At 46.8% G+C, this 17,699-nt stretch overlaps 1 protein-coding gene across 4 annotated transcripts in view; it reads left to right on the top strand.

Moving 5' to 3' along the window:
- Positions 1-17,699, top strand: part of slc12a7b (solute carrier family 12 member 7b) — a 76,060-nt gene that overhangs the window by 1,461 nt on the left and 56,900 nt on the right. The gene's annotated exons all lie outside the window — the stretch shown is intronic.

Below are 17,699 nucleotides of genomic sequence, written 5' to 3'. Positions count from 1 at the left end.
TCTGGGTCCGGATCCGCTGTCTGGGTCCGGATCCGCTTAGGGCAGATGTGCTGGGGAAGCGTCATGGTGCACAGAGAGTCTAGTCTAATCAGTTTCTGATTTTCACCGTGTCTGATCAGGCGTGTCACTTGTGGTGTGATAAGAGACGTTGGTTGTTCTGATCATTCTTTGTGGTGTGAATAAGGCGACTGATGAACATGTCAGCCTGCACTTCCTGTTATTTTTGTTTGTTTGTTTGTTGGTGAATTCAAAGTTCAGACTGTGCTTGAGTGGAACGCGTGATCCAGACGGATCCTCTACTGTCAGAGGACGGGAGGCTGGAGAACAGACCCGAACCGCACTAACACTGCACCATGAGACACGAGTGATCACCAGAGGATCTGTTCAGACCTTCTGATCCGTCCTCGTAATTCTGAAGGGTCACTCAGGTAGTGGTCATGGATCGTAAATCCTCCGCGTCATCCATCCAGTGCACAGATCAATAGGTGACTGGTGGTGGGGCAGCTGGTTGATTTACCTTCATCTGTGTACTGATCCAGGATGCTTCTGCTAATTAGATTCCTGGACGATGAAATAGGTAATGGAGGCGGGTAATGAGAGGAAGATGCTGCCATTACACCGTCGGAGATTTCCTTCTCCTCAGACCGCATGAGACGTGGCAGCAACATCAGGGACGAGTCAGTGGTTGATGGCATCGTCCATCCCTGATGAGGGAGAGTCATCTGAGAGTTTCAGAGGAATCGTGTCCCCTCAGAGTTGCTGTAGGGCAGGGGGTCTTTCTGGGTGAGTCTCCATGTTCTCCCTGTTCCTGCTGGGTTCTCTCTGGTACTCCAGCTTCCTCCACAGTCCAAAGACATCAAGAGGGACCAGGTTAATCCAGACTCTAAATTGACCGTAGGCGTGGCTGGGAGAGCCAATAGTTGTCTGTCTCTATGTGTTGGCCCTGCCATGGACTGGTGACCTGTCCAGGAGGAAGGCTGCTGGGATAGGCTCCACCCCCACCACCCTGAACAGGAGAAGAGGGGGAACATGGATGGATGATGGAGGGATGATGGTCTTCACGTGTGGCACTAATGCTGAAACTTCCTAGCGACACCAGTGTTGCTCTCCTGGGTTCCATTCAATGTCTGGCTGTCAGTGAACGCATCTCCGAAACATCAACATAAAACAAAGAATTTTTTTTTGATCAACATGCTTTTTCCATTTTATCAATTAAAATTTGATGAAAAAAAAACCAATTCTTCTGCTTTAAATCTGAGCTTCAGTAGCAACATTCCAGTTTTGTCTGAGTTCAGAAAAGTATTATATTTCCTCACTTCCAAAACATTTGAAGTCCTATATTTGCCCCATCGCTTCCTGAACAGGATCAGCAGAGGAAGAGACCCAGACTGATAAAGAGATCTGTCGTTGGATGGATAACGATTGATTGCCAATTACACGCCCATGTTATCATGCATGTCTCGCTTTTAATAGTATTTCCAGAGGTACTGAGTCATAGTACAGATCTGGACTCTAGTATGTCAGCATGAAATAAACCTGACACTTAATCCAGTGTCCAATTTTTTTCCCTGAAATTCGTGCATGTCTGCCCATACTGAAATAAATGATGCTTTATCTGAATGTTGAAACATAAATGTGATGTAATCAACTGAAGCACTCATTGCTCAGCCTTAGACTTTGCTTCTCCAACGCAATCTTGATTTATTTCATTTTCTTCAATTGAGATCAAGAGGACAGCATTGGCTTTGTTCATTTTTAAATGTCAAAGCATCAATTCATGTACGGGCAACTACAAATGGACCGAGGAGATGAGACTGAGGTTGGCCGTGATGCTCAGCGTCTCGTTCATGATCATGGCACTGAACCCCATGGTGAGCTGTGATATCAGTGTGGGTTTTTATTCCTCATTTTCATGTCTGCTGTGGAAGTTTGCAGGCCAGGCATCAAAAAGTTCTCGAAATGTCTTGGTGAAAATGTACAAGTGGAACATTGCAATGCTCTTTTGTCATCGAGGTTGCAAAATCTGGGTTGTGTGGAGATTGAGTAACAGGTCGAGTAAGGAGGAAGTGGCAGTTTGGACGACTGACATGAGCGTGCTGAAGGATGGCGGCAGGTAGCTTCTCCAGCGTTCCCTCCTCCTGCCCGAGAGGCCATCAGGCTCGTCAAGTATGAAAATATTCTAGTGAAATGGTGTGATTTCACTCGAGCAATTACTGATGTTGTTCCCGTATTGAGGGTGATGAAGATTACGTCTGGATTTAGGAGAGATTAGGCAGCCAGTGACAGATGAATGGGATTCTGCAGGGACTAGCATCTCCAGAATGTGTTGGATTTGAAAGGGATTGTTAGAAAATCTCGGACGTCTCAGCCTCTGACAGAGCCCCGTGGCCCTGGTGCCCGCATGCCCCCAGCGCCTCCTCTGTTCTTGGCTCCTCAGACGTTGAACGGTACGCTCACATCCCAGTTCGCTGTGTGCCTCAGTGTTAATTGTCTCAGTCTGGCGTGTTTTGGTACGGATGCAAAACACACAATGACCTCCTCCTATTTTATTTGTATTAAACAGGGGTTTACTGGACCGAGCTGAATAAAAGGTCTGTCAGTGCTGCGACCTACTTAAAAAGTAACATTTACTTGAGAACATCCCGATAGATTTTCCCTCTCATAAAAACCTTGTATCGAGGCAACGTGTTTACAACCTGTGTTCTTAACAACCAACGGTCACGTAGCAGCTGCTATAAAAACCCTTCGAGGATATGTGATTGATTTGGCCTGCTGTGAATAGTTAGTGACGACACGGGAGCCTGGTCTGCACTCCACCGTTGATTATCGGGATCAGCCGTGTTCCCACTCGGGACACCCCATTCACCCAAATACAAATGTTGCACGTGGTCATGGCTCCGGAGCCGCCGCACCCTCGGTATGGCTGCGCTGGCGTTTCTGTCAGTGTTGATTATGGTCGCATGGTAATTTCATGTCAGTTGAGTAATTGATTGATGGAGGAGTTGGACTGCTGAAGATGTCCGCGTCCAGAGTGGGAATCTTTATATCGCATATTATTGTCTTTATCTTGTTTATCAGATTCTTTGTGGAGCTTTAAATGAAGTTGTGTGTGTTTTGGAATAAATTAGAAGCTGTTTTTGATGATGTCATTTGCTGTGTACAAGAAACATAGACCACAGGTGGGCAAACTACGGCCCGTGGGCCACATCCGGCCCGTTGGCCTTTTTAATTCGGCCCGCCAGAAATTGACAGAATTGCCCAAATTAAATCATATCATAATTATGACTGCATTCATTTGACCTTGTCCTGGAATGCCGGGCATCCCACGAGGTGCTGCATTCGGCTTATGTCAAAGCGCCACAGAACGGCTGTGCCGCGGTCACGGAGCTGATCGCCGCCACTCTAATGTCACGTCTTAACAGCGTCCCAGCAGCGTGTCTCCGCGCCGCAGCACTATCAATGCGTAGCAGTTCAATTTTTGATGGAGCTTTTGCTAAATCGCGTCAAGCTCAACAGACCAGATTGCACCAGACAGGAAATCAGACACAGAATCAACATAATATACTTCCGCCCCTTTCAAAATAAAACACTACGCAGGTCATATATAGCTGATCACAACTTCACATAAACATTACGTCATAACCGATGACATCAGGTCAACAGGCAGTTGATCAAAGGGTGACTGACAAGCAAACGTACCCATGGGAGAAGCAGAAAATTGGATAGATGGCCAGACAAACAGTTCTTCCTCGTCGAAGAATCAAAGTAAGCTGTTGTTGTTTTACTGCGGGATCTCGTGGTCTCGCGTGTGTTCGAGATAATTGCGTGAACAAGTCATTCGCTCATTTCCCCACACTGGCTCCTTGACATGTGAAAAAAATACAAGAAATCACCGGACGACCTGCACAAAGAATTCTGCCGGCGGTTCCCTGCTCGGTGCTTTTGACAAAATTGACCAGTCACTTCAGCTGGTGTCATGTCCCTTCACACACGACCCTGAAACAGCGCCCCAGGAGTTGCAGTTGGAGCTGATTTATCTCCAGTGTTCATTAAGCGCAGCCACATTTCCAAACGACCAGAAGATGGCACAGAGGATGCTGGTGATGTTTGGCTCTACTTATGTGTGTGACCAGACTTGTAGTGTGATGAACACCAACAGAGCACCCCACAGATCCCAGCTGAGTGATGGACACCTCAGATCTGTTCTTGCCACAACAAAACCAACACCAGACTTCGATGCACTGGCAAAAAAGGGTGATCAACAACACTGTTCCCACTAAGAGTGAATGTAAGAATTAACACTTTCATGCTTTTTTTTGTTTATGTTTGATACGTTTGCATCGGGTGCTGGCCCGGCCCTTCTGTCAATTTTTGAAAGTCCAAGTGGCCCCTGAGCCAAAAAGTTTGCCCACCCCTGTCTTAGACCATCTGTAAAATGTGTGTATGTAAAGAGGCTTGTAAGGTATAGATACTGGTATGCATATGATCTGGTCACAGTGGGTTAGTATGATGTAGATGAAGTTAAGTCTTAAATTCAAGTCCTGACCCAGCATCAAGTTTGCGTGCGTGCGTGTGTGTATTCATATTTTAAAGGCATGCACGCTGGGTATCATGTGCTGACCTGTGCTTTATTTGGAGCCTAGCAGTCAGCACATGGACACCAACTGGGCGCTGGCATCCACTCGACCTGCTGCTGCCTGGCCTCCATGTCTGCAGCCTCCCCTGCCAGTCCTGCATGGGATGTTGGCTGCAGTTGTTAGTTGCTTACACGCCACACCCATGAGGAGGGCGTGTCCTTACATGTCAGACAGAGAACGTTTCTGTTAGCACAATCCTGGAAATGATCTGTGTGTTGAATCAGTTATTTGTTTTCAGGAGTCCTGCATCCAACATGTGAAGAACTCCCCTAGTTTCTCTGTAGCTTTAATCTCTGTTTCACTTCATCTCACAGTATATAATAATGTATTTGTTTTTAATGTTCTGCACATAAATAGAGAGCTGCTGGTGACTAGACTGATAGCATGCAGGATTTATATTGGTGACAATTTTCCAGCAGCTGAAAGAAGTTTTGGAGAACAGCATGAAGTGTGATGTCGTCGTCCCCCCCCCCCCCCCCGGGTTCTCTGGTTTGGTGCTGGTAGTCATGGGGTTTTCCATCTGTAGGTCAGCAGCGTGTGGTGGGCTACTTACACATTTAGCTGTGAGTCATTTTGGCTTTCAGCCATCATTGCTATAAAAACTGTTTGTGAACAAAATGGAGTGTAGAATCAGAAGTGCAGAAAGAAACACCCACATACAGAGAGCGGACACCTGTGGCTGGAGAGTTTAACTTTTTAATTGGTCTGAAACCACTGTGACGTATTAAGTCCGTTTCATTCAGCAGCTTGAGGGAGCCGACCAGAGCTCTGTGACATAGCCATCCTATTTACTGACCAAAAGAGACTAAAGGGATGAAAGATGAAGAGAGTGTTAGCAAACACACTGTTAAGACAAAATAGCCAGATAGTCCATAAGTTGGTGGATGATGTCTTATGCTAATATCAAATATAGCCACAAAAAGGGTCCAAATTCAGCGTCAGCATGAGTGTATCCAGCTAGAGAGACAGAATGTGGAGTCACATGCAGCTAAAAGCCACCGGTGGGAGTCAAACCTGCGGTCTCTGCAGAGGACTCACTGTCTCAGGGCCTGAGCCAGACGGTCTACCAACTGAGCTAATCATGGCTGTCTAGTTCCCCTTCTATAGTCGCGACTGTCTCTCTCCACATCAGGTCGATCTGGGCTGAACTCCTTGATGTGTAAAGTCTCAAAATGGAATCTCAAATGGATTTTGTTGGTTTCGTCTGTGTTTTGAGTGCACATGCTCATCACTGTGAGTAATATCAGGTGTCCCGACTCCACCGCTGAGTTCTCTGCCTGTGGTGGTATATTCAGCACCCTTGAGGCCTCAGATTGGAGGATGCTGATTGGTTAAATGTGTGTTGCTCCATTTATACCTTGTGTCAGAAACACTCCGCTATTGGCTGCTGCACTGACAGTGTTTCTATCACATCGGGAGAAGAAGCTTGTTTTCCCCAAATGGAATGAATTTTATTTATCACATTGAATGTTGTTGTGCACTTTAAACTCACTGAAACTTAAATGACGCTACTGAAAGCTTTGTGACAGCAGTATCATTGCAGGGCGTCTGCTGGGCAGCAGTGTCTTGCGACTGTGTCCACTGTGTGTGTCAGAGGAAATGCAGATAGGTGGAGTAGGAGTTCCGTGGTTCTGACATCCGTGGGTATCAGGTGTCAGAAATGTGTAGGGAGCCGTCTCATGTTCTGCTTGTGTCTGAATGAAGAAGCCTGAGGACAAGCCCTCTTAACCCTGGCCATGTCACCAGCAGCCAAAATGGTTGTGGTAACGTCCAACGCCAGAGGGAAACTGAAACCGACTCCATATCATTTCTCACGTCTCCCATGACTCGTGCTCAGCTGTCTGCCAAAAAAGGAACTGAGCAGACAAAACACTTGTGTCGACTTCTGGTTTTTAAAATGTGCTCACTGGCTGATATGACTGTCCTGCTCCCTCACACACTCAGAAGAAGTCAACACAAAACTGCTCTTACACAATAACTGGCTCCACATTCAGTTCAACCTGCTCACAATGAAAAGAAAAGCGTGTAAACGTATGCAGGCATTAAGAGAAACGTTGCTTTGATTCCAAGAACACTTGACTCTCAGTGCGAGAGACCTGCATGCGGCTGCTGAACAAACCCATTTCCACTTCATTGACTGTCCTGTGGAACAAATCACAGGAGCGGCGCATGAAGCATGCATGTCAGTGCACGCCGCTCTGGAGTGGATCGGCAGTTTAAGTTTCAAAACCTGACCATAAATGCAGGATTTGCAGAATAAAAGGAGCATCCAGAGGAAAAGGCTTCCCCTCCTGAAACAGGGGTGATCTGAGCCTGTCTGGGTGCTTCATGGCTGACTGGCAGGCAAGCGTTTGGTTACATGAGATGGTCGAGGCGTGGCTGGCTGAGTGCAGTCAAGACCTGACACTCTTCATGTTTAGCTCATATCATGGGCTTTAGCTTGACTTGGAATTGATTTGGTTCATGATTGGTCTAAGATCACAAGCTCACATTCTGATTATCCATCCATCCATCCATCATCCCTCCATCCATCCATCCATCCATCCATCCATCCCTCCATGTTCTCCCTCTCCTCCTGTTGAGGGTGGTGGGGGTGGAGCCTATCCCGGCAGCCTTCCCCCTGGACAGGTCACCAGTCCATGGCAGGGCCAACACATAGAGACAGACAACCATTGGCTCTCCCAGCCACGCCTACGGTCAATTTAGAGTCTGGATTAACCTGGTCCCTCTTGATGTCTTTGGACTGTGGAGGAAGCTGGAGTACTGGAGAGAACCCAGCAGGAACCACAGTGGGGGGCCACAGGGAGGACCACTGCTCCACCGGGCCGCCCCATTCTGATGATGTAATTTAATCATAAAAAGTGTTTGTTGCTGTAAACCAGAGATCAGGCTGGATACACAGCTACTTTAATGATTGTGTTTGCAGACCAATAAACACAAGTGTGATGTGTATGTGAAAGGAAATTTTGGGGTAAAATTTGGTCCTGGGAGGATTTTAGCATTGGTTCATCCTCCCCCCTAGTACCACTTTTAGGAATAGACATTGTATCAGTTACATGTTAAATGGCCCCAGTCAGAGGTAATTAACCAGTGTATCGGCTCTATAAACGGCAGTGGAACAGAAGCTGACCCTCTACTTTTTTCGTCTCATGAATGGATTTATTTTTATGTGCAAATGTCAGAACGTGGGGATTGACACACACCGTCAGACACCTGCAGCAGTGTGTCTGTAGGGCCAAAGCCCAGATGTCCTGTGGTGGAAAATATGAAATGGGGACGTGACAGAATCATTATGGAGCCACTCAGCAGTCTGTCTCGTATACACAGATGAACGAGGGAAACACACACTGAACCCCACATGCAGAGAGCTCTCTAAGTTGAGCTCAGCTTCCTTCGCTCCTCCCTGAGTCGTCCTGAATGACACCTGCTCTCCTGGTTTCTACGCAGAGATGGCGTCGTGTCAGCACGCTGTCCACGAGTTCCATCCCAATGCGTTTGTCACCTGTCAGGAGCGTTGGTGTGTGGTGACCTAAGAGTCCACCTGCCTCGGGGTAGTGACACAGTGCCTCTGACACCGCGTTTATTCAGATTGTTAGGGCCTGAGCCAGAAGGTACTTCTGGCGAAGACCCTATTATGTTTGCTCGGCAGAGCAACACATTAGCAGCACTAAAAACACTAAAAACACACACTAAACAGTGTCCCAGGCCCCCCCAACACCCATGAGGCAACTGGGCCAGACGGCCCGGAGCCAGTTTTCACATACACACCCATTCAAAACCTGGTATTATACTGTTCTTGCTCTCAATGAGTGCGCGCTATATGCGCATAATGCGCATAACGCGCATAATCTAATTTGACCCCCTGAACATGCATGAAATTCGCTGAATTTCGGCACAATCGTTCGGTATGTCTCAACATTCACTAATCAAAAACAAAAACGCCACAAAAGTCTATAGCGCCACCTAGGGAGCCACACAAAAAAAAGATAATTTTTTTTAATTTCGCGCGCTATAACTCCTCACACAAAACTCCCACAGACATGGGACCAACACTGCTGGACTCGTCTCATCAAGACGAACAATTCTTACACTCTGACCCCTCACCTATCTCCAACAGAATGTCCACAAATTGGACAAAACTGTCAAAATCAGGACTTTTTTTACTCCCCGAACAAAATCTATCTCCTCCTAAACCGTAAATGCCAGGGCTTCCAAACTTTCACACATTACTCTCCCAACTGTGCTCTTCAAAAATCTTTAAAGGCTAATATACTACGCGCTCGGTTTGGATTTTATAAGCCCTCAAAGTGGGGGAGACACGTTTCACGCTTACAATGGAAGTCAATGGGGAGGCCGTGTCCTCTCATGGTACATACTCTCGAACAAATGCTTCTCACGTCTATACCATACATCGCACAGCTTTTAAAAACATATCACTGTATTCCTGACAAAAATCCCTACAAAAATATGGTATTTTGTGTTACTTTCCACCAACGTAGGCCGAGTTATTCAACTTTTACACACTACATTTCTCTTAATCCTCCACTCTCTCCACTCTAGCACAGATCAAAGAAAGTGCAGCGGGGGAGGGGTTCTTAAAGGGCCAGCTGGCAGCTCTGCTCTCAGCTCTGACAGAGATGGCAGAGATTTGTTTACTGTAGTCATGGAAACCACAATTGGCACTTCTCTGCCCTCATGTACATACTCTCAAACAAACACTTGTAGCTTCTAAACTAAAACACTCACACCTTCAGAAAACACACCATTGAATTCCTGAGAAAAAAACTCTACGAACTGATGTCTTTACATTACACTTTTGACCAACATATGCAGAGTTATGACTGTGTTTGTCAGTAAAACTGCCAAATCCTCCTCTGCTCTCCACTCTGACAGAGATGGCAGAGAGCGAGCAGAGAAGGGAGGGGCTCTTAAATGGCCGGCTCTCAGCTCTGCAGTCACACTGTGCAGCGAACTGAGGCTTGTATCTCCTAAACTACAAGGCCTAGGGATTTGCCGATTACACCGTTGGATTCGGGCCGGTGTCAAGGACGCGGCCGTAGGCCGCGCGGGGGCTCAGGCCCTAACAACGCTGCTTGCAGCTTTAATTTCCTTTCTCTTTTACAAAGCAGCCTTGGATCTTTGAAATGTGTGATGATTATTTATACTGTTATTATCGTGGGACCTGCTCATACCCATTACTGCTGACTCCGATGTTCTGTCTGAGAAAAAAACTGAATATTAAATCTTAAAAAAAAAACAATAAAACAACTTTGCCGCGTTCTGACTTCAGAACTTTGGTCCTTGGTCCAATTTCTACGTCAGGTTTGTTTCTGCCTGCACGTGGTGTTTTATTTTGAAAATTGATCAGATATTCTGTGCCATCCATGTGAAGTTTTCATGTTCTGTGCAGATCAATGCCTTAAAGACAAAAAAAGACTTGCCGTCATTCCTGGTGATGCATCACAACGTGACAAGTGACTAGACAGGAATTGGAAACATGTGACACTGACTGGTCAGTCACTAGTCAAGCTGGGCAAGATGGAAACCATGTGATTCTGGTCCCTAGCAATGGGCGCATCCCCCGTTTCTACATCAAGTTAACCTTTAACCATGTGACTCATACCACTACCTGGTTCCGATCTGAGCAGCTGGCTAACCAGTTTATACGGACGTCCTGAAGCACTTGTCCCTGCAGGGGTGACGGTGACTCGCCGCAGCAGGAGGGACCCCCCAACCCCCCGGCTCTGATCACTAGTCTGGGGGTGTTGCCGGACTGTGACCCGTGACTGAGTGGTGGCATGAAGAGTTGGTGCCAGCTTTCTCATCGTCTCCCCCACACGCAGGTGGCTGTCGTGGAGATGACACGTTCACATTTGGTCATATTACAGTGTTTGCTGAAGTTTAATGGCCATTGATGCACTTGTTAAAGCTGGAACGCTGTTAAATTAGAGAAGTGTGTACCGCTCCTCCTCCTCCCTTCCCTTCTCACCATCTCACAGCACACGTGAGTGATGAACATACGTGACCCTCCCATGTAGTATCTGACACCCTCACCAGCAGAGAGCTGCTGCATGGTCACAGTCGACCCAGCACTGCGTTTGTGATGAAGCTGCTTCGGATGATGTAAAATACAGAAATCCCAGCAGAGCGTAGACCAGCAGCCTTTCACTGACTCGTGCATATTCACAATGGCTCTCAGACATGTGCTCACTGTGCGTTCAGTTATTGCTGCTGCTTGTCTCTTTGGAAACTTTTGCTTGCTGTATCTCTGCGAAAATAAAAAAGTCGTTTATACACCATAAGGTTATATATTTCATATTTTCATGCATTTATCAACACAAAGGGCAAAATGTGGACAAAGACTAACTCCTTTGCTGAGTGCCACTTCAGTGAATCCTGAACTGAGAGAAAACCAGAAATGGACAGCTGCATTGAGCTGTCCACACACACACACACACACACACACACACCATGGTTCCCACACTGTCTTAAAAAGTCTTAAAAGTCTAAAATTCAACAATCTGAAATTTAAGGGCCCTTAAAAAGTCTTAAATTTTGGTAGTAGGTCTTAAAAATGAGGTGCAAGTCTTAAATTGACATTACGTTGGATCTACCGTGTTAAAAATGTTCCTGCAGGAGTGTCCGACAATGAAATCAGTTCAACCACATAAACGACAAATTATTTAAGGTGGAACCAATAAAAGGAGAAATCCAAACGCTGCGTATCACATCTGTGTGGTCAGAGTTCCGTGTCGCACAGAAAGTCGAGCAGGTTGCATGTGGTGGATGCGCGGTGAGTCTGATCAGGTATCTAAAATGGGCGAATACCGATTCAATGATCTGTGGCTGGACAGAAAAGAATTCAAATGCTGGCTGAAAAGAGTGACTGGAAATCCGCACGAAGCCCACTGCACTTTGTGCAAAAAAAATGTTCAAGTGGGAACATGAGGGATGACGGCCCTGGAGTCGCACGCGACGTCCGGTAAACATGAGACACGCGTAAGAGGCTGCATCGAGCCAGATATCTGAAATCTCCAGCGGACCCAGCACCTGCTGCCACGCCTCGACCTCCTCCAGCGAGCAGGTCTCCGCTACCGCTGCCCAGGTTCCCTGGACCGCAATACAACAAATGTCACTGATATGCACACTAATTTTTACTTTTTAAAATTTATATTATTATTATTACTTTTGAATTCACTCCCCTACTCCAGTTGCCTTCTCTGTAGGGAAAGAGAGTGGCAGTGTTCATTTGTCAATGCCAAAATAAATGGTGAAATTGAGAATTCTGTATCTGTCTTTTTTCACATTGCTCGGTGCTGCCATGCGTCATTGGAGACTCTTTTTTCATGTATCGATCCACTTGGTTCAGCACCACAACAAGCACTTTGTGTGAGGGAAGCACATCCCTCCATTCCTTTGATGACCTAAAGCCATCAGATGGTGTCACAAATAGGTCTAAGATTTCATTCAAAAAGTCTTAAAAAGGTCTTAAAAGGTCTTAAATTTGACTTGTTGAAACTTGTAGGAACCCTGACACACACTCACACACACACATGCATATATAATCAATCACACTACATCTGCGGCCCATATGACTGCAGTGATGGTGGGACTTATGAAAGCTTTGAAATCTGTCTGCCTTCCTTTAGAACATTGGAGGCTTCAGGAAACATCAGAAACATTTAAGAAATGGAGTGACAGTCTTGTAGTCTTGGTTGGAGCAGGATTACGTGCATCATAAAAGCTCACACAGTCTCAGTGGTTGTGGTGTTGATTGAGAGCTTCACTCTGAGCTCCAGCGTCAGCAGCTGTTGCTCTTGGGAGGAGTGGTCACCTCAGCTTCCTGAGCATTTTTTATTTTACCGATTTATCGTGTGAAATATGAAACTCTAGTTTGTTGGGGTGATTATGTTTTAAAAACTCCGTCACCATTTCAGTCTTTTTGGAAAGTCTGACAGAGAGGCAGGGCTGGTATTGTTCCCCTCGAGTTCCACTTGAGTCAGAGCTCGTAAAACATGATCTTTCCATATGCCAGTCCATGCCAGGTCTCAGGATCTACTCTTAGAACTGCAAAACACTTGGCTGATTTCACTTCCTGTTGGCCAAGAGTGTACACATCACGCAGAAGAAGTGTGCCAGTATTATGTCACAATGATAGTGAAGCCTGTGCACTTCCACGTGTGACCAAATGGGGGCAGCGATGTGTAGTTTTTCAACTCACTGTTGGTGCTGCATAGTAAGAGGAGAGAAGCCAGAAACTGGAAACACTAGTGTGAGTTTTATTTTCACGACCTGTAACATGAACACATCGGCCTTGCCCCAGTGGGTGGCCGTTTCTCTTTCAAGTGAATGACATCACAGGCGCTGTTCCTTCCATCCAGACTGATGTCAGCACGCCAGTCGTGTAGAACACAGGGACATGTGGCGCTCCTTCCCCCTGCTCTCCTCCAGAGAGCACTGTCGGGTGCTGCTGCACAGAGACACCAGCTGCTGTCTTCATCCTTGTGTACTAAAACAGTAGTGAAGTATAAAACTCACTCTACAGGATGTATGTGTCTGTCTGTATATTTATTATTAACAGATTAATAACCCATTTATGATGTGGTCCTGAATCTGTCAAGACATTCTGATCATGTTTTGTGCTCAGTCAAAAATGCACATAATTCACTTTTAAAAGTTCTTCTTCCTCTTTTCCACCCTAGTCCCTAGTTGTCTCCATTTTCCTCTCCGTTTCACCAACTGCAGGAAAAATACAGTAGTGTGTATAGTGAGTAGAGGGTCTCGCTCTTTCAGGGCTGCACAACTCTGTCCTTGCACGCCCTCTGATTGTTTACTAACCATTAACTAAGCAGTAACTAACCCTTATGAACGTACTCTCCTTGGGAAGTATGACAGACTTAATCGAAGCAGTTCTTACACTGCTAGCTGTTGTGCAGCCTGCTTGATGGACTGGACTCTGACAGCTCAGACGCGTTACATTACAGGAGTGCAAGTTTGTTCAACAACTTGAGAATTCATGGGAACTCGTCCACACCTGGGGACGTGCGCATCCCAGCAACCTGCAGCGCTGAGTAGGTTTTCTTGTAGTGAGGCTGCAGACATCAGACTTGTTGGTGTGTGTGTTTGTGTTTGTGTGTGCATGTACATATATATCTATATATAGATATGAATATGTATATATATAGTATGTTGTTATGTATATGCATTTCTATATATATATTCAAATATGTATGTATGTGTTGTGTTGTGTGTGTATGAATATACATGTTTATATCGGTCCATCTAGCTACACACACACACACACACACACACACACACACACACACACACAGAGGAGCAGATTACAGCAGATTAAGAACCAGAGGAACGTTCAGTCGTTACTCTACCCTTGAGTGATTGAAGAAGCTTTTGCTTGGGAAGAAAAGAGTTACTGTGTTATAATTCATTCAAACAATTACAACATAACATGTACAAAGAAGTAGAGGTAGTAGTAGTAGTAGTAGTAGCAGCAGCAGCAGAGTAGAACAAGTACTTGAGGTTCTGAGGTGTACCAGAAGGAGTCGGTGAATAAGACATGACGAGCTTGTGAGTCTGGATCAGTGTGGGACTTCATATTCATGTGTTTATTTTCAAAAGCCTGCGTCACCTGATGACATGCTCCTGCCACCTCCATGTTAATGTCTGTACGACTAAAACTTTCCTCTAGTTTTGTGGTTGTTACGTGATAACAACATAGATTTGGAACTGCTGAGAAAAAATGCTGCCATCACGCTGATGCAAATCAGTTCCACCTGAGACCACAGTGAGGGTTGGAATGGCAGAGTGGTGCTGTCGGTGGACTCAGAGAGAGAAGATGGATGACGAAGCCTTGTTTTATATCAAGTCACTGCATGAATCAACACTTTGATCACTGGGCCACATCCCTCAGTGGTCACGTGCAGTTTCATGTGGATTCATCCACCTGACGAGGACGTAAATGGACTCAGGCAGAGGACTGAGGGAGAGTTCTCGATTTTGTTGTAAGATAAGACGACAGAAACACAAAGACTCCTCATCCAGGTGAGCTTTTAAAAGAATACGGATTCAGTTTGTTTAAAAAAAAAAAAGTCCACCCATCCAGGAGAGCAACACTGGTGTCACTAGGAGGTTTCAGCATTAGTGCCACACATGTAGACCATCATCCATCCACCCCTCCCTCCATGTTCTCCCTCTTCTCCTGTTGAGGGTGGTGGGGGTGGAGCCTATCCCAGCAGCCTTCACCCTGGACAGGTCACCAGTCCATGGCAGGGCCAACACACAGAGACAGACAACCATTGGCTCTCCCAGCCACGCCTACTGTCAATTTAGAGTCTGGATTAACCTGGTCCCTCTTGATGTCTTTGGACTGTGGAGGAAGCTGGAGTACCAGAGAGAACCCAGCAGGAACAGGGAGAACATGGAGACTCACCCAGAAAGACCCCGTGCTGCAGCCAGGGCTCCACCCACAACCTTCTTGCTGGGGGGCCACAGGGAGGACCACTGCTCCTCCAGGCCGCCCTGATTTTAAGTCAAAAATACCAAATTAGGAAGCATTCAGTTATATAAACAGGAGGAGGAAATATACAAATAGAAACCGTATATACAGTGTCAAATGTATCTTTAGAGAAATGTTTCTGAAAAGGCAAACAACACTGTGCAACATCTGCTCCCCACCAAGAAGTCCCTTTGAAGCCCGAGTTTGTGCAACCCCCCCAGGATATGTGTGTGATATGTAGTATGTTGCATTGTTGTATTGTGATGAAATGCCTCATGACTGCTATTTATCTGTAAACCTCATGGGTTAATAGGCAAGGCAAGGCAAGGCAGTTTTATTTGTAGCCTGTTTTCACCACCAGTTTGTCTCCAGGCTTCATGGCATCATAACAACTTCCTCTGCCCTCAGAGCCTCACATGGACTGAGGAGAAACTCCATAGAAAACCTTTAACAGGGAAAATCTGAGAAACCTCAGGGTGAGCAACAGAGGAGGATCCCTCACCCAAGAGGGACAGACGTGCAGGAGATGTTGGTACAGACAAGAAAACAGTTTACAATACAAAATGTGAGAAACATGGAAATGTTAATAACAGTTGAAGAAGGAAGCTTCTGGTAGGGGAGGCAGGGAGAGCAAGCCAGCTTGATGGGGGACTGGATGGTAGACTGGTTCATGGAAGGGGAGGCAGGGAGAGCAAGCCAGCTTGATGGGGGACTGGATGGTAGACTGGTTCATGGGAGGGGAGGCAGGGAGAGCAAGCCAGCTTGATGGGGGACTGGATGGTAGACTGGTTCATGGAAGGGGAGGCAGGGAGAGCAAGCCAGCTTGATGGGGGACTGGATGGTAGACTGGTTCATGGGAGGGGAGGCAGGGAGAGCAAGCCAGCTTGATGGGGGACTGGATGGTAGACTGGTTCATGGGAGGGGAGGCAGGGAGAGCAAGCCAGCTTGATGGGGGACTGGATGGTAGACTGGTTCATGGGAGGGGAGGCAGGGAGAGCAAGCCAGCTTGATGGGGGACTGGATGGTAGACTGGTTCATGGGAGGGGAGGCAGGGAGAGCAAGCCAGCTTGATGGGGGACTGGATGGTAGACTGGTTCATGGGAGGGGAGGCAGGGAGAGCAAGCCAGCTTGATGGGGGACTGGATGGTAGACTGGTTCATGGAAGGGGAGGCAGGGAGAGCAAGCCAGCTTGATGGGGGACTGGATGGCAGACTGGTTCATGGGAGGGGAGCGCAGGCCGGTGTAATAGTAGGGGATAAGGGGGGGGGGGGCGATGCAGGCGGCAGTTGGAGGAGAGAGATGGAGCTCCGGTGGATCTGTGGAAACACAGAGAGACTGCAAGACACCAAGACCAAACTACAAAGTGCAACAAGTAATAGTGAGGAGGGGAGGGGAGAGGAGAGGGGAGGGGAGGAGAGGAGAGGAGAGGGGAGGGGAGGGGAGGGCTCCATGTAACCTGATGTGTCCCCCAGCAGTCTAAGCCTGTAGCAGCATAGCTATCAATGGTTCAGAGCTACCTGAACCAGTCCTAACTGAAGGCTCTACAATTGTATCTTGTTAATTAAACTTAACTTTTACAATTTACCCACATTTTACAATATGACCTGTGTACTTTACAGTTATTACTGTCCCCTGATTCACCTGAAGTGGGAGGATTCCCCTCTGGGAGAGAAAGCTAAACTCATTGTGTGCGAGGTTTTATGTAGAGTGATGCTGCTCGCAACCCTGATGCCTGCCTGTGCAATTATATAACCACAAAATGCACTGATTTTTTAGAATAGCGTGCACAGATGGTGGATGCAGAATTTGTGTGTGTGTGTGTGTGTGTGTGTGTGTGTGTGTGTGTGTGTGTACACGCGCACACTGCCTAGCCCCCACCCCCAAAAAATAGGGTCACTCTCATCTTCCGTTGGACCGCCTGTGGCTTTGTTTACGGCATGCATTCACTTTGGCATTGTTTTGATCAGCTTCTGCAGTGTCACAAGATTTATTTCCGTCCAGGATTACGTTCACTTTTCACCAGGATCTTCCTCTGATGATGGGGGAGTCTGACCACTGCGCAAAGCCGTCTCCAGCACATTGTCAGTGGGGTTAAGGTCTGGACATGTGTGACAATGACGTCTCGTGCTCCCTGAACCACTCTCTCACAATGAATCCTGATGATGATGAATCCTGGCATGGTCATCTTGGAATACGCCACCAGGGAGGAACAAATCCACTGATGGAATAACCTGGTCAACCTGTATATTCAAGTAGGCAGCTGGCCTCATTCTTTGGGTGCATCATATTGCTGGACCCAGACCTGACCAACTGCAGTGACCCCAGATGAGGGTCAGGCTTGTCCAGCAGGCACCAGGCACGATGGGTGCATCGCTTCATCTGCCTCTCTTCTTACCCTGATGCACCCATCATCCAGGGCTCATCAGACCCCATGACCTTCTTCCTTTGCTGCAGAGTCCAATTTTTATGCTCCTTAGCAAACTGAAGCCTTCTTTCCCAGTTAGCCTCACTGATTATTGGTTTTCTTGAGGCTACGCAGCTGTTCAGTC

The sequence above is a fragment of the Aulostomus chinensis genome, chromosome 21, assembly GCF_037954235.1.
Source record: "Aulostomus chinensis isolate RoL2024-O1b breed Wild chromosome 21, RoL_Achi_v1.0, whole genome shotgun sequence".
Lineage (NCBI taxonomy): Eukaryota > Metazoa > Chordata > Actinopteri > Syngnathiformes > Aulostomidae > Aulostomus > Aulostomus chinensis.
Note: the sequence above shows the minus strand (reverse complement) of the source record. Positions and strands in the feature narration are given on the sequence as shown.